This window comes from Petaurus breviceps, unplaced genomic scaffold, assembly GCF_028583685.1.
Source record: "Petaurus breviceps papuanus isolate PSGF00001 unplaced genomic scaffold, PetGlider_PUasm1.0 175, whole genome shotgun sequence".
Taxonomy (NCBI): Eukaryota; Metazoa; Chordata; class Mammalia; order Diprotodontia; family Petauridae; genus Petaurus; species Petaurus breviceps.
Window position 1 is genome coordinate 12,912,793 of NW_027185764.1, and position 13,706 is coordinate 12,926,498.

At 43.0% G+C, this 13,706-nt stretch overlaps 1 protein-coding gene and 1 long non-coding RNA gene across 2 annotated transcripts in view; one reads left to right on the forward strand and one right to left on the reverse strand.

Annotated features, from left to right (window-relative positions):
- The window catches only part of CARD11 (caspase recruitment domain family member 11), a 148,296-nt gene that overhangs the window by 42,542 nt on the left and 92,048 nt on the right, over nt 1-13,706 (forward strand). The gene's annotated exons all lie outside the window — the stretch shown is intronic.
- Nucleotides 8,219-13,706, reverse strand: part of LOC138158665 (uncharacterized) — a 65,061-nt gene continuing 59,573 nt past the window's right edge. Inside the window, exon 3 of the long non-coding RNA XR_011167698.1 lies at nt 8,219-8,881. This is a non-coding gene — a long non-coding RNA (uncharacterized lncRNA). The remainder of the gene's footprint in view (nt 8,882-13,706) is intronic.

Genomic DNA, 13,706 nt, shown 5'->3' on the forward strand with positions numbered 1-13,706 from the left:
ATTACAATATGCTTTAGTTTAAAAAAAAAAACCCTCAAATACCCTATTACCTTCAGCCATAAATGTCTTTTCAAGAATGTAATCCTGTGTGCCCTGACTGCAAACTGAGTTTAAAGGATCGTGCTGCAGAATCCATCAGCATGAATCTGAGTTCTTCCTCCCAGGCATTTGGGGGCCAGCGATTCTTATGCCTGCTCCCACAAAAACATAGACTCACATGCATGTGCACACAGACACGTCTTGATGTACAAAGGACATGTGCACAAACCTAAAGCTGAAAGCACATGTGTGCATCTTAAGAATTACAAATGAAGACACCATATGTGTTCACAAACATAACCTTAGTGCTAAAATCTGAACTGTGATTAATGTCAGGATCATCTGGCTAATCTCAGCAAGGCGACAGCTGGAATTGGAAAACTACCAACGGCTTTGGGAAATCCACAGCCCTGCATATAATCAGTTGATTTGAACATTAGCCCTTTAGATAATAACATGATCTGGATATGGGAACAGATTCCCGTCCAATAGGATTTTGTATCTTACTTAGTGCTCTAGTATTAAAGTCAGGCCACGATAAATACTCTTGGAGGATTCATGTATTTTTTAAGTGCTGGAGAAGGATAGCTTGGGCTTTTCTATACTGTACTGATTTTCCTTTCATTGTGCTTTGAAGGGTCCCCTCCCACTCTTCATTTTCCCTCTGTCTCCTCTCCAACATTTGATAAGATTGTCAGACTTTTCTTCATGCAAGCTGAAAGTTGGGTCTAGGGAATGAGGAAAAGTCTGTGCTCCTGGGGACTAAATGTATTGCTTCCAGGGTGTGTCAGGGCTTCCTGCTGATCTAGTGATCATCAGTCAGAATCTGAATTCCTGGCATGCACAGATTTGCTCTTCCCTTTACTTCTAGCCCAGAAGGGCCAACAAGTTTTCCAAACTAGGTGGGATGGCAAGAGTTAAGTTCCTTCCTGTAGGCTGGTTGCTTTGTTTTTATGTTTGAAGTTCTGTTCTGTTCCTCTGCCGGCATCTTGAGCCTCATCTTCCACAGTGACTTCATTAGCAGCGAGCTGCTAATTAAATTTCATATTTATGATCAGAAAATAAAATCATTGGACCTTTTTTAAATAGATTTTTATGAGTTTGGGCTCAGGCAGCTGAGTCAGCAGTCTAGGGCCCGCAAAGTTTAAACCTCCTGTTTCAAGGGGAAGATAAATAGAACAAATAATGACATGGGGAACATTTAATTTTAAGTCCTAGAAGGCTTGTGTAGCTTTATTAATTTCTGGGCATCAGCAGAACAATCCTATGTCCATTTGAGAAAAGAGTAGCTCAGGGGAAGCGGTTTCCCCCTCCCCTCCTCTCTCTGCTCCCTCTCTCTACTGATTGGCTTTGGAGAAGGCAACACTGGGATGGGTCTCCCACAGGTGAACTCAGTAGAGAACAGGGTCCCCCAGCTTCCTGTGGAGTTGGCACTGGTGCCCCCGCGGAGGTTTCCCTATGCAAGCCGTGGATTTTATACATATGGGTATATAGTCCTAGACAAATCATTCATTACCTGCAGATGCAAAGTAATCCTTCAGCATGGGGTTTGCATGCCGGAAACTCCAATGCCACTTCCTTTTCATGTTAGTTTATTGCTGAAGTCGGGGGTGGGGGTGAGGGTAGGGGTGGGGTTGGGGGTGGTCGTCTCTGACGTACCTTTTTAAAACCAGGAACTCAAGTTACCACCTCTTTTTTTTTTTTTTTTGGTCATAACAGAAGAAAACTTCTTTTCCTTCATTACCAAGGTTAAAGTTTTTAACAGTTCCCCCAGTGAACTCAATATGAGTCTCCTGACTCTAATCCAAGGAGAAAACAGTTTAGCCTTCACAATCTCTCCCATATCCGCCCCCTTCTCTCCTCTGACACCATTTAAGTGCAGACCCTCATCCCCTCAAGCCTGGACTAATGCAACAATCCCCTATTTGGTCTCCCTGCCACAAATCTCTTCCCTCTCTGGTCTATTGTCTACTGGGCGTCCAGGTAATCTTCTTAAAGTGCAAATCTGACCCCTCTGTTCAGCAAACTCCACTGGCTGCCTATTACCTCCAGGATCAAATATGAAATCCTCTGTTTGGCTTTTAAAACCCTCTATAATTTAGCCTCCTCTTACATTTCCATTCTTCTTACTCTTTACTCCCCTCTGTGTTTTCTGCAGTCCAGTGACACCAGCCTCCCTGAAGCTCCTTGAACAGGACACTTCATCTCCTACCTGTTGTGCTCTTCTCTGGCTGTCCCCATGTGCCTGGAATTCTCTCCCTCCTCACCTCCTCTCAGCTAAAATCCCCTTCTGCAAGAATCCTTCCCCCTAGGTGCTAGCGGCCTCCCTCTGAGCGCTCAAAGTATAGATCTTGTTTGTCCTTAATTGCTTGCACATTTTCTCTCCTGTTCGATGCCGAGTTCACTTAGAACAGAGACTATTTTTTTAACCTTTTCTTGTATCTCCAACAATTAGCACCTTCCATGGCTTATCACAGGTGCTTTAACAAAGCTTGTTGACTTGACTTTAGCTTCAGTACCACCAGGCAACAAGCATTTACTAAGTACTTACCTCGACTGGGGCATTGTGCCAAGGGCTGGAGATACAAGGAAAGGCAATGATAATATCTAACATTTATATAACACTTTATGGTTTGCAAAGCACTTTTCAAATACTCTCTCATTTCAAACCCAGGTTTTAGGTGTTATTTTTATTCCTAGTTTACAATTGAAGAAACTGAAATTAATTGACTTCCCAGGGTCACATAACTAATAAGAGTCTAAGGCAGGATTTGAATTAAGGTCTTCTTGCCTTGGGGTCTGGTGGTCTATCCATTGAGCCACCCACCTACTCCAGGGTAGCCTTCTCCAAAGTATAATCTTAGAATTTTGTAGTTGGAAGGATGTTTGAAGAAGTCGTTATAGGCCCACTCTTTCACTTTGGAGAGGTCTAGTTAAAGGAAATAAGAATGGTTAGACCCAAGAAAGGGCAGCTATGAGCATTGGACTTGGAATCAGGAAGACTCATCTTCCTGAGTTCAAATCCAGCCTCAGATACTTGCTAGCTGTGTGACCCTGGGAAAGTCACTTAACCTTATTTGACTCAGGTTCCTCATCTGTAAAATGGAGGACGAAGTGGAAAATCACTCCAGCTCTTTTGCCATGAAAACCCCACATGGGGTCATGAAGAGTCAGACACAATTGAGATGATCCAATAGCTCCAAGAAGAGAAGACTTACGGGGACATCATAGTTCCCTTTGGAGTAATATAAAAATTGTCAAAAATTGGAAGAGGGATTCAACTTGCTCTGCCTATCCCCCCAGGAGACAAAACTTGCAGCTTCCTTGCTTTGCTCCTAGAGTCAAACTGAGGTTTGGGGTTAGAAAGAACTGCCCAATGTCAAGAGACTAAGTAGAATGGCCTGCTTTGGAAGTAGTGAGGGTCTGACCTCACTGAAGATCTTCAAGCCAAACCTATATGGCCTCTTGTTGGCAACATTACATGAGGAATTCTTGTTCTTGTGTGGGGTGGACTAGACCACTCCTTAAGGTCCCTTCCAGCTTTAAAATTTCATGAGGCAAGGGGGGCTGGTAGGTGGCTCAGTGGAGTCAGGAGTACCTGAATTCAGATCCCACCTCAGACACTCAACATTTATTAGCAGTGTGACCTTGGGCTAGTCACTTAACCCCAATTGTCCTGCCTTCCCTCTCCAAAAATAAAAAAAAGGAAGGAAGGAAGGAAGGAAGGAAGGAAGGAAGGAAGGAAGGAAGGAAGGAAGGAAGGAAGGAAGGAAGGAAGGAAGGAAAATTTCATGAGGCTGTGCTTCTGTATTGTGTTCTTAGAGATCCACAGAGATGGAGATTGCCCTACATTAACATTGATACTTCTCTGTATCAATAAAGCCCTTTCTCAAATCTGACTTTGAAAAGGTCAGTTACCCCTGAAGGGAGATATAAACTACATGTTCTGGTGGGGAAAAAAATGAAGAGCCAGCAGCCCTGGGTTCTAATCCCAGTTCCACATTCAGTGACCTTGGGCAACTCCCTGTGGCTTGGTTTCCTTTTCAGTAACATGAGGATACTTGTTTAGGTCAAGGCATCCTAACCATTTCTGTGTTGTGGACTCCTGGCCATCTGGTGAGGCCTAGGGATTCCTTCTCAGAATAATGTTTCTAAATGCATAAAATAAAAGATCTAGGATTGCAAAGGAAGCCAATTATATTGAAATATAGTTATCAAAATATATGTACTTTTAAAAAACAAGTTCAAGGATCCCGGCTTAAAGTGCTTTAGTCTGGAAGATGGCTGAGGGCCCTGCCAGCCTTAATAGATTCTAAGTGAAATTCAAGGAAGAATGACTTCTAAGCTGGGATTTATCTTCCATAGGATCCCAATTCCCCAGATGAGTCAGTTATTAAGCAATAATTGTACAACTATTCAAAAAGTGCACCACATTGGGCCAAGCATTCCCATTGCAAAGGCCTGCCGATTAAGCAGATAAAAAAGGAGAGGCTTTCACAGATTCAGGATTAGTTCTCCCTCATCAAGGAACAAGAAAAACCAGATACTTTTGAAGGAATTGCTCCTTAAGGCCACTGTGTCCCTCTGCCTGCCTAGGCTGGTGTGTGGTTCAATACCTATTAATTCAAGGCCCATTCCTCTCTATATGCCCCATTGATTAAGCAGCTACTGTGTGCCAGGCACTGTCCTGGGTGAAAAAGATGCAAAAGATAAAAGTCAAGCCCATCTACCTCTAAGGGCTTCTATTCTGTGGGGGGAGGTCACATATATATGTGTACACATTTAAGTTATGGATAACAATTACAGGTTTAGAACTGAAAGGGACCTCAAAAGCCATTTCATTTTACAGACAAAGAAATGAGGCCTAGAGTGGCTAAATGATTTGCTGAAGGTCATGCAGGTAGTGTCAGAAGTTAGATTTAAACTTAGGTCCTCTCACTCACTAACCAATGCTTTTTTCCAGTCATACACATACATCTACACACATAAACACACTCTCCTTGTATCCCTAGCACTTAGTGCAATCGCTTGTACGCAGTAAGTGTTTAATAAGTGCTGGTTGACTGACACACTCACTTGTGCACACACACACAAGACAGGGTAATTGGGGAGCTGGTTGGAGGTTTGCCAGATTGTCCAGGCACTAACAAAAACAGGACTACCAAACATTGGTACAGAAATCAAAATGCTATTTCTAGTACCTGGAGTGGCAAAGCACTGTTAGCCCAGGAAGCTAAGAACTGTTTGCATGTCACACCTCTCCCTCCCCCCACACACACCCTTCATTCCCCATTCCCCATTCACCACCGATGACACGGGAGTTCCCTAAGACACTGAACTTTGTCAACAAAAGAATATTTCATCTTTATTTTCATGTATCTCCCTCCACCACACACACACACACACACACACACACACACACACACACACACACACACACACACTGCCCTCCCACCCCCCAAGCTGGGTATCTCCTATTTATAGAGGCAGCCTCTGTGAAAGGGGGGTGTGGTAAGCTGTGGCTTCACGGTTCCACAGCATTAGCATCTTCTAGGCCAAAGTAGCAAGTGAAAGGAGCTGGGGGTTCAAGAAAAGAATCATGACACAAAGATTCAGTCTCAGGGCATAGATATTTTTAAATTATAGAAGTAATATTTTCAACCAGCAAGTTCTTTTACCCTGTAGCATGTCTTTTATTAGACTAGCCTGTGTCAGCTGTTCTGAGAGAATTTCCTTGGGTCTTAGGCAGGATGGAGATCTACTGAGTCATCTCCCCCTTCCCCAAATCCCTGCTGCCCCCCCCCCATGCCTGCACTTAGCTCCTCGTGCCTTAAAGAGTTGTGCTTCTGTGAATTATTATTATGTTATTGTGTTATATTTCTATTCTATATTATGATGTTATTCTATTCTGTATTATGATGTTATTCTGTTCCATTCCCATCAAAGAGCCAGAGGCCTAAGCTTGGAATCAGAAACACCTGAGTTCTGAGTCTGCCTTTTATGCTTGCTTCGTTATTCTGAGAAAATCCCTGAACCTTCTAAGGAACCTGAGTAAGATTCTGCCGTATATTTGCCAGTTCTCCAGTTGCTTCCTCATTATTTCAGATACCTGCCCCACCACCTTCATGTTTTGTCATTTCACGTTAGAATGGCCTCCTTTGGGGTGGGGACTGTCTTGCTTGCATTTGCATCCTTAGTCCTTAGCACAGGACCTGTCACAAAACAACCAGGTAATATCATTCATTCATGCGTGCATGCATGCATGAACTTTGGTCTCCTGGATGAGATTATGAACAGCTCAACCTTACCTTCAGAAGGAGAATGCAAGCTCCTTGAGGGCAGGCAATAGGTATTTTTTTCTCAGTCTAGACCTTTGATTTGAGCCATTATTTCATGGGGACAGTGAAAGACCAGCAGGGCAGATTGGTATCTGTTCAGCAATTTCTAATCTCAGTGTTGGCTGGGGTGCCGAACATTTATGTTAAAGGTACTTTAGAGGTTTTCTAGGCCAACCTCTTCATTTTACAGATGAGAAAAGTGGAATACAGAAGAGCCAAAGGCTTCCCCAGGTCCCACAAATGACTTTCCCAGCACTATAGAGGCAGTATGTGTCAGAGGCCAAAACTGAACCCAGGGCTTTCGGACTTAGAGATCATACTCTATCCGTTATGTCACACTGACTTATGTACACAGTAGGCACTAAATAAATGCTCGTTGGAGTAAAGGAATTATAGGTTCTTGGTAAATGCTTGTTGACTTGATCAAATACAATCCAATTTTTTTCTACTTAGTTCTACCTTTGTGCTTGTGCTTGGAACAGCACAAGGCCCCAGGGGAAAAGAGTAATTAAAAGGATCTTGGCTTTATCTTGTATTACTGTGGTATTGGTCAGCTCTTTGATGGGTGCCAATCAATATTTCTGGTCTATAATTCCACCAGGACTGGGACACATTTTTCTTGGTATTTGTATGGCATAGTTTATGCTGATGAGTGCAAGGCAAGACAAGGCAAGAAACTTCCCATGAAGAGTCCTGTATATTTTTCTGCTTCAGGTCCCCTAGTTCAATTAAAAAAAAAAACAACAGCATTTAGTAAGTGCCTACTGTGTGCTAAGCACTTTATAAATATTATCTCATTTGATCCTTACAACAGCCCTGGGAAGTAGTTATTAGTATTGCCTCCATTTTACAACTAAGGAAACTGAGGCAGATAGTTAAGGGACTTACCCAGAGTCACACAGCTAGTAAGTGTTTAAGTTGGATTTGAACTCAGGTCTTCCTCAGTCCAGACCCAGTGCTCTATCCATTATCAGTTCAATTCAGCAAGCACTAGAAAAATCCTTACAAGTAGGAATTGTTTCATCATTTAGTATCTCCAGTGCCTAGCCCAATACCTGATATGTTGTTCAGTTGTTTCAGTGATGTCTGATTCTTCATGACTCCATTTGGGGTTTTCTTGGCAAAGATACTGGAATGGTTTGGCATTTTCTTCTCCAGCTCATTTTACAGATGAGGAAACTGAGACAAACAGGGTTAAGTGACTTGCCCAGGGTCACACAGCTAGTCAATGTCTGAGGCCAGATCTGAGCTCAGGAAGGTCAGTCTTCCCAACTCCAGGCACAAAACTTTATCAGTTTCACCACCTAGCTGCCTATTCTGTAGTAGGCACTTAATAAATGCAAGTTGATTGATTGATTTCTTAAATACCTACTGTACATCCTGTACTGTTTTACATGCTAAAGTCCCGAAGACAAAAGTGACATTTCCTGCCAGAAAAACTTACATTCTATTACATACACACAGAGAAATAAATACCAAATATATGCAAAGAATACACCAAGTAATCTCAGAGGAGAGTGCTCATGATGGAGTGCTAGATTCAAGCACAAGCACCCTATCATTCTTACCTGGGGGGCGTTTAGGAATGGCATCATGCAGGAGTTGGCATTCAAGTTGAACTTTTTATTTTTTGAGGGGGGAAGGCAAGGCAATTGGGGAGTAAGTGACTTGCCCAAGGTCACACAGTTAGTTTTAGTGTCAAGTGTCTGAGGTTGAATTTGAATTCAGGTCCTCCTGACTTCAGGGCCCATGCTCTATTCACTGTGCCACTGAGCCTCTCTTAGAATGTAAACTCTTCAAGGGTAGGTGCTATGCCCAGATTAAACTCCAGACTCCTAAACTCTAGGAGACTATTGCCTTGAGAATCAAATATGAACTAACTTCTATATTTGTCATTTAAAAAACTTCTCAACCAGGCTCCGGTCTTAGTTACATTATTGCACTTTATATGCTCTATTCACTGCACCACCTAGCTGCCCCAAAGCAGAACCTTTTAAAAGGGAACTAGGGATTCTGAGAGTCAGAGGCCAAGAAGGGAGAGCATTACAGGCAGTCATGGAAGAGGGAATGGTTAGTGCTTTCCCAAAGGTGCACCCTCAGATCAGTACACCTGATACTTATTATGACCCCACAAATGATTCTTTGCTAAATGTGCTACAAAAATTAATTCAGAGAACAGAATGACACAAGGAGGCTCTTGCTGATGTAAGGAAACATTTTATCCAAAGTTCAAGGGAATAAAAGGAACAAAGAGAAGGCAAGGCAGTTTTCTGAGAAAGTCTGGTGGATGAATGATCGATACCAAGGGGGAATTCCATCTTCTCAGATTTCATACAGCCATCTGAGAAAGCTTCTGGTTTTCTAGTGAAGCACTTTTTCTTTCAATTCATTTCAACATTTATTAAACTCCAGGATCATCACCAGTGCATGCCGAGGCAGTAACAAGTTTAGCAAAGACAGTGTCCCTGTCCTCATGGACGTTACAGTCTGGTTGGCTAAGACACCTGCACAGATAAATTTGACGCAAAACAATACATCATAAAGGCATAACGGAGGAATGATTAAGGTGCTATGGGAGATCCAGGAGGGAGAAAATCATTACTGCCTAGGAAAGGTCACATAAAATTTCCTGGAAAATGGTTGCTGTTAATAAGGCTTGCGTTTTCACAGCCACATCCCAGCCCTTTGGGAGCTGCTGGCAGACCATGTGGGGATTCTGGGGACATCTCAAAAAGAGGATTACTTTGGCCTCTCTGGAACTGGGAAAACGTGGCTTTCTCTTGGCTGCGTCCTTTATGCTAGGAAATAACACGATCCCTTCCTACCGGCTCCACGCAGGGGAGTAAAAAGCATCGTTTCTTGCCCTTGCTTTAAACTTCAGAGTGGGCTTTCGCACTCATTATCCTCCTGGGTGGAACTCGGCTCCTGATACATCGTCACACCATGCTGGGATGTTGACCTTCAAGGTTGGGTTCCTAAATGAAATCTTGACCTCGTTTAGAAGTCCATACAGACATGAGAGAGGGTAAACGATAAGAGAAAGGAGCGCAGGCTCCTCCAGTTCATTTCCAGTTCAGAGCCTATCCCTGAGAGCAGAAACCCAATTCTATTCTGAACTTTAGTCGGTCACTGCAATTTTTTGTCACTAGTTTGAGTTCAAATCCAGCCTCAGATGCTTGACACTTACTAACTGTGTGACCTTGGAGAAGTCACTTAACCCTCATTGCCTCACCAAAAAAAAAAAAAAATTGGTCACTAGACAGCTCGGTGGCTCAGTGGATAGAGCAGTGAGCCTGGAGTCAGGAAGATTTGAGTTCAGATCCAGCCTCAGACACTCACTAGCTGAGTGACCTTTGGGAAGTTTCTTAACCCTGTTTGCTTTAATTCACTGGAGACGGAAATGGCAAACTACTGAAGTATCTTTGCGAAGAAAACCCCATGGTGTGCTATGGTCCATGGGGTAATGAAGAGTCAGACTTTTTTTGGCTGACCTTTTCATTTAATTATTCATAATCTCGTCACTGAGCTGTCCCATATTATAGGACTTCAGGTTTGCAAATGCTTTCCAGTCATTTGCTAGACCTCGCTTGGGATGCTGGTCTCATTGTGAAGTCCTGTGATCATCTCCCTACCAAAGGATTCCTAAAATGGTTTGCATCAAAGAACTTAGATCTTTAGTCTTTTGGGGGAGAGGGAGGTGGGGCAATTGGGGTTAAGTGACTTGCCCATGGTCACACAGCTAGTTAAGTGTCAAGTGTCTGAAGTCATATTTGAACTCAGGTCCTCCTGACTTCAGGGCCTGTGCTCTATTCACTGCACCATCTAGCTGCCCCCCATTCTTTATTCTTGAAAGGAGAAATGTGAGCCTAAGTTTATGTAAAGAAAAAAGAGTAACCCAATATGTAGGAGGCTTGACTTCAAATTTAGCCTCAGACACTCGTGCATGGTAAGCCATGGCCTATCATAACCTTACTTTTCTCATCTGTAAAAGTGGGAACAAACTTAGCAGACTGAAAACTCTTTACTAATATCAGTTATGTTATTCTCACCCTATAGGCATCAGTGGTAGAGTGGAAGAGACCACTGGACTTGAACTCACTAAGACCTGGTTTCAAATTGCAACAAAATTTTATACTTACTTTTTGACCTTGAGCAAATCTCTTACTGTCTATATAACTTTAAGAAAATCCTAGAACTCATCATTCACGGTTAGTTTGTGATCATCACTGATAGAAGGGCTTCCCATTCTGGGAGTTCCCTCACACTGAGGGAATCGCAGATCTCTTGGGATATGGTCTATCTCTGATACAGCATTCAGACAGATTCATCATAAAGTGAATCTGAAAAAAAAAACCAGTCGGGGCAGCTAGGTGGCACAGTGAATAGACCACCGGCCCTGGAGTCAGGAGGACCTGGGTTTGGATCAGACCTCAGATACTTATCACAAAAAATAGCCGTGTGACCTTGGGCAAATCACTTAACCCCAATTGCCCTCCAAAAAGCAAAACAAAACAAAAAAAAAATATTTTCTTTATTTTAACTTAAATGATACTTATTAGTTGGAGAAAAGGGTAAAAGAAATTCTTAATCCCTCAAAAATTTATCTTGGTATATGTTATAATTCATGATTGTAAACAACATACACAAAATGAGTCTGATGAAAATTAAATGTTCTTCCCCTCACTCTAAATTCTCTTCCAGTCTCATTAATGCCCATGCATTCATCTTTACACACTTGCCTTCAGTGTGTGCACATACTGTTTTGGGTTCTGCCCTCTTCTTACTGCTTAGTTGTTTCCCCTTTGGGGTTTTCTTGGTAAGAATACTAGAGTGTTATCCAGCTCATTTTATAGATGAGGAAACTGAGGCAAACAGGGTTAAGTGACCTGCACAGGGTCACACAGCTAGTAAGTGTCTGAGGCCAGATTTGAACTCAGGAAGATGAATCTTTTTTCAATGTAATTTTTTTTTATTTTTATTTTTTGCTTTTTGGAGGGGGAAGGGAAGGGCAATTGGGGTTAAGTGACTTGCCCAAGGTCACACGGCTAGTTTTTGTGTTAAGTGTCTGAAGTCAGATTTGAACTCAGGTTCTCCTGATAACAGGGCCCGTGCTCTATTCACTGCACCACCTAGCCGCCCCAGGGAAGATGAATCTTTCTGAGTCCTGGCCAGCATCCTATCCTCTGAGCCACTTACCTGCCCTCTTTATTTAAATACGATTTAGGATTCACCTTCCTAGCTAATAGAAGAGGCCTGTACATCCTTGAACTTAACAGTGTTCCATCACCCACACATTCATTTAAAAGATATTTTTTCTAATACATAATTTAAAAGGGAGGTGATAGAGATAGCTTTTTTTTTTTTTTTGCTGGAAGGTGCATGGGTTTTGAAACATGTTGTTACATTCTCTCCATGGCCTCCCTGATCTTGCACCAAGGTGTGGAAAATGTGAGTCAAAATATTTGTGAAGTGTCAAGCCCTCAGCTTCTTAGATCCCTTTAAAACAGGTGAATTATTCAAAGTGTGTGCCCAGGGCTTACATTCACCATAGCTCTTTGGAAAAAGGAGTGAAAAGTACATAGTGGGCCAAGATCCGAAAGCAACTCATCCAACACCAGAGCAGAATAGTGAGACTGCCCTTCCCGCTTTTGTGCTGCTGTTTCCCTCCCTACTTTGTGCCCCTGTCTCCCTGTACTCTGCCTTTTTCTTTTCTTCGTGCCCTGCCCCTTTGCCCTTCCTGCTTGCATGTGACTGACTATACATGTGCACTAAATAAGATGGAACGGCTGGGTCTGCTCTCTGTCACACACCCCTCTGTCCCTAGTTCCTCATCCTTCCTTCTTTTCCTCCCGGATCTTTTGTTGCCCTTTTTCTTTTTTTGTGCCTGGTATAGGCAAACCCTCGATGGCTCATTGACCAAAGGCTGTCCAAAGTCTAAAACTGAATCCTATTTCTGACATGGAGCCATTCGATTCCAATGGACAGTGAGATCAGGGACAGCATCATTTTTTTATGGGCATCCCTAGTGTTTACTTAGTACCATGTTCTCTTTGTACATAGACAGTGCTGTGGGGAATTCTCATTGTGGGTACTTCCTCTACCGGCACAGATCTCAACTCCCCTGTGATGAGAGAATTTTAAGATCATAACTCTAAAGCTGTAAGATATCATAGGAGGCATAGGAGGCAATCTGGGAACCATCTACTCCAACCCCCTCTCTGAACAGATGAGGAAACTGTGATCCAGGAAAGTTAGTCATTTGCCCAAGGTCACACAGGTTTTAAGCGTAAAAGGCAATATTTGGCTTAGTACATAAGTTCTAAGGAGTTGTCTGAGGCACACGGAGCTTGAGTGACTTGTCCAAGGTCACATATCGAGGGCCAGAAGCTAGGCCAACCTCCAGTCCACTGTACCTTCCCCATGCACATTTTTCCCCATGGGCATTTTTGCACATGGTAGGTGTTTAATTAGTATTGAATATTGAGTTCACCGACCTTGAACTTATGGTCAAACCTCTGAAAAGCAGTTAGACATGCCTCTTGGGAAGTACCAGATTCCTGATTCTCCATCAGAAGGGACTACTGAAGGTTGAGGCCTTAAGGGGGACCGAGTTGGGATTGTAGTATAGGACAGAATGTAGCAGAAGAGTAGAAAACTTCTCCTTCCCGGATGCTCTGTTCTACTTCTCTCCCACTCTACTGGGGAATATGTCTTTGATCAGAGAGAATGGGAGAGGATACGGGTGGGGGGTGAGCGAAGAAATGTGTTCATGCCAGGCTTTCCAGAGCCTCAATCCAACGTGGCTCCTTGGGGTGTTATAAGAATTAATTACCGCCAACTCCTGATTATCTGTGCTAATGGGGGACAGGAATAACATAGATCATTGAAATGTGTGTTGGGGGGCATGGAAGGCGGGGGGGAGCCCTTTCCACTGGAGAACTGTTTGTTTTGTAGTTAATAAGGAGGTTCTGAAGGCCCTTTCTGAATTTCTCTAGCTTGAAGGGTCAGAATTTTAATTTAATCCTGCAGTCTGCAGTAGTGCTCTAAAAAGAGTATTTGCTCAAGCAATGCTTGTAAACTAACTTAGGCCCTCACCATCAGCATTAGAAGAACTGAAGAGAACAAAAATTTTGAATTTCATTTGCCCTCCTTCCTATTGTATGTTTTTTGATGGAAGTGATTGGTGGTGGTGGTGATGGTGGTGGTGATTATGGTGGTAATGGTGGTGATGGTGGTGATGGTGATGGTGGTGGTGATGGTGGTGGTGGTGATGGTGGTGGTGATGGTGGTGGTGGTGGTGGTGATGGTGGTGGTGATGGTGGTGATGAT